Genomic DNA, 8,203 nt, shown 5'->3' with positions numbered 1-8,203 from the left:
AAGCCGATAAACATGCTCTGAAAGCATCCTCCACGAGTAACATGTTAATTCTTTCTTCTTTTCTTTTTCAAAAAAAAAAAAAAAAAAAAATTCTACTGCCCCAATCAGAAGATGTTTATTAAGAACGAAATAAGCCCCCAATACAGAGACCAGGTTCCTAGCTCCTAGAACCCCTGCCAGCCCAGCCCAGCCCATTTACATGGACCAGTTTTTTTTTTTTTTTTTTTCTATGAATGGTGTTACTTGTAAAAGTGTAAAAACACTTTTAAAAAAATTAAAATTATTTTATTTTCTATTTTAAATTAATATTTTTAAATCATTTTGATATGCTAGTATCAAAAATATTTTTTTAAAATAAAAAAAAAATATTTTAATATATTTCCGAGTAAAAATCAATCGTTATCACACTACAAAAAGCTTTGGAACTTCAACTTTTAATACAAGTGTTACTTATCTTTATTAATTGTCTTAAATACCTTTATTAAAATAAATTAAGATTGGTTTGATGGATGAGGATAAAGATTATGTGGGAATACAAATTAATATTGATGGTTGTGGTGATGGAAAAACTAATGTTGATGCAACTGCTGCTGAGGGGAGTGGTGATTTGGAGAAGGAGTTGCAATATGTCAAAAGTGTAGATGAGATGTTCATCGGTAGCGAAGGACAAGGAGATGCTTCTTATTATGGAGGTAAAAGCAATCGTAAATTAAACTAAAATATTAATATCACAAGTTTGCCATTAAACTAAAATGCCCTAGACACCATGGCTACCTTATTCTTCTCCCTTTTCTTTTTCAATTTTCAATCTCCAACATAAAATCTGACCCATCACTGCACAAAATGAAACAAGCCCAGCAATCCAAGCTTCAAGATTTAGAAAACCCAAAACCCAGAATTCCCATCAACCAAAATGGATCCAAAGCAAACTCTTTCTTGATGCTAGTCCTGTACTTTGACCCACCGCCACCTGGCATATCCTTAGCACCTTCAAAATTAATAAACATTGAGAGCTCCATTTTTACGGCCGTGTAGATCCCACACTTCTTGAGCAGCAAATGCAATGGCACACGACGCCACACTGAAGTAGACAAGACAACCCTGCAACACTCCAGTTGAACCCAGTTGTCTGTTTCACCATGTTTTGCTCCCAACGTCTGTTACCTTCAACTTCCTGCCTGCTGGAAAGAATCACAAGACTTGCTTTTTATGCATGTGCTTGAGGGCGACTACTTGTTCACCAGGTAGAACACCTTTATAAACTTGCCCTACGCTTCCTTTCTCCTTTAAAATCTAAAAACACAATAAACCCATGATTTTCTTTCAGCCCACATACAGGATAAACACACTAAACAAATCAAACCCATCAATACAAGATCAAAATTGTAAAAAATCCATAATAGGAAAAAAAAAAAAAAAGTGAAAAGTTTGACACTTGCCTTTGATTTTTCGCTCACTGTCACGACACTCTTGGCGTAGCTTTCCCTGCCAATAATCCCTTAATTGCTGTTTTGCGTTTGGTTTCAGTTTTAGCATGCTCTTGAATTTATCCATGTCTCTCTCTCAAGCTCTCAACTTTAACAGATCGAAAAACAATCACTCTGGGTTTTGGTGGTTATTCATTTAAGTTAATGATTCTTAAATATGTGTATTTGTATTGTACTTGGTAAATTTGTTATTTTATTTTATTTTAATTTTTAAATTTATATTAAATAGAAAATGTAATTTTTTAAAAATACAAAGGCAAATTAAAATTATAATCAACAATAAGTGGTTGAATGTAGTTTTTTTTTCTTTTAAAAAAAATAATATTTAAGTTTAACAATAACATATATTGAAGATAATTTTTTTTATATATATTTTATTCTATTTTGTCTACTATTAACCAAATAAGATATAAAACCAATTATTCTTGCTATAGACACTACTATTGGATATAATTATATCTCTCCCCTATTTTTTTGTTTTGTCTTTCCTGTTCTAACTCTTTCTATCTGTTTTGAAACAATAACCATACACTATTTAAAAAAATCATTTGATTTAATGATATAATTGTCTTTTTAATGGATAAATAAACCAGTCCCATTTTTTCCAGCAAATCAAACTGTTAAAAACATAATATATTTATAAAATTTAATTTGATCTATCATGTTACCATGATGATTTGCTAATCTAAAGCCTAATTAAGTTAGGTTTTACTTCAATTTTTTTTTTATTAATACAATATCATGTAAATAAAAAAAACACATAAGTTGGATAGACCAGTCAATCTGCGAGTCAACCCATCTAAATCTGAGATATAAAGTACTCTTTAAAATTGTGTTCTAAACAACATTTCATGAAAATTTTATTTTTTTTAAAAAATAATTTTTTATATATTTTTAAATCATTTTAATATACTAATATCAAAAATATATTATTTTAATATATTTTAAATAAAAAACTCTATAAAATAAAACACTACCGCACTCCATAAACCCTCAAATCTTGAGCCAAGTCAACCACGAGTTTGTTCTTGTAACTATGTATAAAAAAAGTACTAATGTTCTGGATTATAGCCGGCAGCTAAAACTCAGTTAAACACAGAAAAGAGAACTGGAAAAAAGCCATAGACTTTGCTTCAAATGGAGGGCATGGGCGTATAAAAAAAATGGTGTAAGAAAATGGAACTTGTACGCATCGGCCCTCTTTATACACTATATACATGGAAGTAGTACGTACTTTCTACAGCATACCTGGGCGCTCTTGATGCACTAAATACAGAAGCAGTACAGAATCTCCACAACATATTCAAAGTAATATCAATCTCCTTATTTTGGCAACTTCCAAACCCATTTTACTCTTCCTTGATAGTATATAAATTCTTCGCATATTCGGAAGATACCGAACCTTCATCTCCAACGACAACACGAGCACGAAACCTGCCATCTAAGCATTCTTGGAGGATCATGCTACCGAGCTCCGAGTTGCCTGGGCTCGAACCCGCTCGCGTCATCAACTCCTTTAGTTGCGTTGTTGTCATACGGACCTTGATTCTTAAGCTGCTTGATGATAGGGTAATGAGGTTGCTTTTAACATCCTCGCTGTCTTGGTCAACTGAGAGCACCGCCTGGTAAATCCTTGCAAACCAATTCCCCATTGTTGCTTTGATCTCTCCTTCTAAGCTCGAGCTTCTTTGTCTCTCTCTTAGATCTGGAATCCTTGAGACCAGCTTGGGTATACTTATTGCTGGAGGGAGGTTTCTGGTTGAGGAAAATTAAGCCTAAGGTCGCATTAAATAGTTATGGTCCATGACCCTAACGTTGGCAGCCGTATTCAGGCAGAAACGACAGAAATTGAAAATGTCACGTCTGTGGTTCTTATTAGTCGATAATTAGCCACACGACAGCAATACTCAACTGTTTGGTTAAAGTTGAGTATAAACAGGGTAATGGCAGAGGTATGTAAAATTGAAATAACTTCGGTCCAGTCAAAATGCATAATTCATTCAGCAAAGGGAGATACCAACTTTGAATGTTTTTCTAGTACGTACGTGGTTTTCAAATTTCCATCTGTTCATATTTCCCCTGCTAAAACGGCCGCCGGCGTTTCTAATACGTCACTGCCAGAGATAACGATCTCATGTTTTTTTTTTTTTTTTTTTTAAAAAAAAATAATACTAGATGCCTGGTTGCGCTGCGCTGCTTGTTGAAGCAAAATTTCTTTGGAAGTAAAAAAAATATCCATCTGACGAGGAGTTACTTTCATTCTCATTAAATATAGTTCACCGAGTCAAACTTTAAAATTACTCACTCGACTCTTTACTTCGTCTAAGGTTTGAATTAATTATGTGAATTGACTTAATCTAAATTCTGACGTGACAGGTTCAACCAAAAAAAAATCAAATGAAAAAAACAGTAATGAACAATAAAAACAAAAAATCAAGCACATGAGTACAGAAACAACGTGTATAATCAATAAAAAAGACTTGACTTTTAAAAAATATTTAACATGACATTTTTTTTAATAAATATTAAGATAAAAATATATTGAAATAACTTATATTATCATAGGTTGATTTGTCAAACTCGTAACTTGAATTATAAAACTCAAATAAATTCAATAATATTTTTTTTCAATTTAATTATATGATAAAAAAATAAAAATCAATTTAAAATTAATCTATTACTAAATGATAAAATTAAAAAAAACCCCACTAAAAATTTATTAAAAACTCAATATTAAAAATTAAAAATAAAGGACAAGTACTTGAGTGGCCAACACAACAAAGCTTAAAAAAATAAATATAGCCCATGCATGTGGGCCATATTCATTTATGTTTTTTTACAAGGGGTGTGTTCTTTTATTTTTTTTAAACAAAGAAATAGGCGATACATTTCTTGCATTTGCCTAGCCTAAAACCCGTCCACTATTGTGATGGCGGACAAATCACAAGGTTGGTTTTTTAAGTTAAAAATCAATTTCTCAATTTATTTTCACTGAAAATACTTATAATTAATACCATAAAATCTTCTAAACCACATATTAATCTCAAAACACTTTAAAATCACTCAAGGAAACTAAAATCAATGAAAATTAAAATTGAAATTTGTTCTTTTTTTAGATATGTTTTGAGAAAAAAACTTATTATCATTGAACTCTTCTTGTTTAATGAAACCCATTAAGTTTATCCTTTTTGGTTTTCATAATTGTGACAACAAGTTATTTATTTATTTATTTATTTCTATTTTTCAGCTATTTTTCTCTTTTCCCTCTAACTCAGGGTATGGGAAAAAAGAAACAAAATGAACATTTGAATCAAAATAAAATTATCATGGATTTCTGGTTAGTTATATATTTTCTTTGTGTTTTACAATTTTTTTTTTAATTAGGTAATTTTATAATAATTCCATCTAATTAAACCATTAAATGATATAATTGAAAGAAAAAAGTTTGAAAATAAAATAAAATTAGGAGCTTCACTGTTCCATAAGCTTTCCAAATCCTTTAGATGTATTAGGTAACTAGTAATTAATGCCGGTGGCACCTAAAAATTATTGTTTTTATTGAATTTTTTATATCAAGGCCAAGAACTCGATCTGAAAAACTCTTCAATACTTATTTACTGGAAAAGAAGTTTAGATCTAGTTGTCACAAGAAAATTCATCATCTATTGATTACATGATTGATGTAGATTAGATAGAACGTACAGGAGAGGGAAAAAAAAATCAATACCTTATTAAATTTGAGGAATGGGTCAAAAAAAAAAAAAAAAACAAAAAGAAGAAGAAGAAGAAGAAGAAGAAGAAGAAAAGAAAGGGTCTGTAGCCTATGGAGGTTTGTGGAAAAGGAAGAAAACGAAAAAGACAACTCACCCTTTAATTATGCATTGAATACAATCGGAAAAAGGGGAGAAATCTGGAGGTCAAAGTAACAATTAATTCATTGAATTAATTGAAGGTATAGGAGATAGGGAAATCAATTTTATTATTTTTTAATTTTAAAGCATTCCCCACAAATATGAGCAGGATAAAAATGAAATCAGATCTTTACTTTAATTATTTTCTAATGAACTTTTTAATTGATTTAAAGTCTACATGCAATCTAATACTTTTACTTTATTTATAATTTTATCTGGCTTAGAATACCAGGACACCCTACACAAGGAATTGGTATATCCAAATTTTAATCAAAATCAATCTTTTTATGCACAAATACCTATATAAAATATAACAATTATAAATATAATAAATCAAGCAATACTTACGAAAGATGGTTTTTTTAGTGAAAAATAGTATCACTTGTAATCCAATATTTATTATACAAATCTTAGCTATAAACCATTAATTAAAAACAAATGAAGGAACTTAATCATAAAATCAAATGAATGAATTTTGATTTATTAATCAAAGAAGCATCAATATACCATTAATCTATATATATTATTAGCGACGAACTTGTTACATGGTCACATAAAGAACATGTTTAGTGATTTTTTTGTTTAAAGTTTTCACTAGCTATATGAAATTGTATTTGTCGAAGATTTTAACGATGAAAGTTAATTGAGTAATGGTTCATCGTTCTATCCGCTCACCAACCATTTTTTCCCCTTATACTAGCAATTGTTTCAATTTTCTTACAATCTATTTTCCCGTAGATTTCTAACACCCTCAAAACTTGCTGCATCAATTCGATGACTTCGTGGTCAGAATTAATGCTGTCCAAACTCCAGTACAAAAACCGGGACCATGGTGGCTGCTATAATATTCACGAATTCTCATTCCTACGTCTTCTATTATTATTTTTATTTTTTTGGATTCAAGAAAACTCTACCTCCTGGAAAGTGCATTTTATAAGCTCAGGTAAGTGAGTAAAATCCCGGCTGTTCCAGATTCTTATAAAAAATACATGCTCTGACTCGAACTCGAGATTTACTGTACAGATTTCAAGTTCTTTATCACCACACTACACTTTTGGGAGACGTCTTCTATTAATTTGCTAACAAGTTTTCCTTTTTATGAGAAGTGTCAACATGTTGCGACATGCTTCATTTTTCACGTTTTGAGAACAATTAAAACGTGATTGTATTTGCTATCGTGATAGTTAAAGTGTTAATTAATTTCATGCTTTCAATGGAGCTGAAAATATGTTGGAGTTAAAATTTCGTAAAGAAAGGTTTATAGGATGTTCCTCATGCGGACAATCCAATATATATATAATTTGCTGGTACAAAAGTCTCAAAAAGAAAGAAAAAAGAAAAAAGAAAAAAGAAAAAAATTTTCTAAAATGAAATCCAATTTCTGTTTTAATTATTTGAATTCAAAATTTCCTAGAGGAGTTCCATACAAATAGTAATTGAGTTATAATTGATTAACAGATATTGATATTTGCTTTTTATTTGTTAGGATGAATGAAGAGAAAGAAAGATAAAAAGAAAGGGATTAAGTATATTCTTTATTTAGTACGAAGAATAAGGATTCAAGAAGGGTTTAATTAGAAGAATCCCTCCTCCCTTGTCATTTAGCTAGAGTCTTCAATTATTCCAATTTTGATGGAGTGATTCATACCTTTTATCTTTTTGTAATTTTCAAGGCTTTCGATTAATTTAGATAGATCAACTCTTATCCTTCCATTTTCTTGATAGTGAAGCAACTAAAAGGGTAAAAGGAAGGATGAATAAGAGGGAAGGAATCAAGTATATCTTCCGTTTCATAAAAGGAACAAGGATTCAAGTAGGGGTTAGAGGAATTCCTCCAAGCCCTTCTCATTTATAATTTTCAATTATTCCAATTTAAATAGATTGACTCGTATTCTTTCATTTCTTTGTGATTTTCAATATTTTTAATTAAGATTTAAATGAAATAATTACTCTCATCCCTTTCTTTTCTTGTAAAGATAATAAATCATTCATCCTACCGTTTATCCCATCCCTATGACCTTCAAGCAAAGAATTGCCAAAACCACCAACAAGACTCTTCTAGAACCTCTCAAGTATTTGACATAAAAAGCAATCCTATGGCAACCATTCGGTGGTAGACAGGAGTCATCGGCCAAAGTAACAGTTGTCACATACTCTAATGCTGAGGATCATCACATAAGCCAAATCAAAGTTGAAAAACATTAAAATGTGTTCAAATTCGCTGTTTTAAGGTGCCGATGATTGGCACCGGTGAACTGCAACTGCAACTGTTTGGCAATTGAGAAAGGTGATGATTGAAGCAGGCCCATATATATATATGTTAACATCTAACTTCAAAATTTGAGTAATCTTCGCACCTAACCTTAATCTTTCCAACATATCCTACCTACCGTTATCAAGTGAATGGATGATTATCACATCATTCCATACCCACTAAAACTGAAATATCGAGCAAATTTATCATAATAAAGTGTTTTTTTTTCTTTTTTATCATGGCGAGGAAGTTGCTAGGTTATACAGAAGCCTAACCTTTTGAGTTCATAATTGCAGGATAATTCTGTTCATCTCTAGCCCGATGTAAACTAAAGTTAAAAGAATTTCCAGCTAGCTCTGGATTGTGAAGTTAGCAGAAAACAAACGGTCAGGTCACCTCTTATAACTCTGCTTCGACTTTCAGCATTACAAAAATAAATCTGGAAACTACAGAATTGTCATCGATCATATACTCATTATTAACGAGTCACGACTGAGCTTCAATGTTAACTCATTAAACTTCCACTAATTCAACAATATGAGGAATTATGA

General features: G+C 30.9%; 1 long non-coding RNA gene across 1 annotated transcript; it reads right to left on the bottom strand.

The window, feature by feature from the left end:
* Positions 1 to 655: 655 nt before the first annotated feature.
* LOC140954586 (uncharacterized) lies at positions 656 to 2,841 on the bottom strand. Its single transcript, XR_012167961.1, has 2 exons — positions 1,440 to 2,841; positions 656 to 1,293 (listed from the first exon to the last, which is right to left on the bottom strand). It is a non-coding gene; the product is annotated as an uncharacterized lncRNA (long non-coding RNA).
* Positions 2,842 to 8,203: the final 5,362 nt, after the last annotated feature.

This window comes from Populus alba, chromosome 14 (genome assembly GCF_005239225.2).
Source record: "Populus alba chromosome 14, ASM523922v2, whole genome shotgun sequence".
Lineage (NCBI taxonomy): Eukaryota > Viridiplantae > Streptophyta > Magnoliopsida > Malpighiales > Salicaceae > Populus > Populus alba.
The sequence above is the reverse complement of the archived record's forward strand: the minus strand, read 5'-3'. Positions and strand labels throughout refer to the sequence as shown.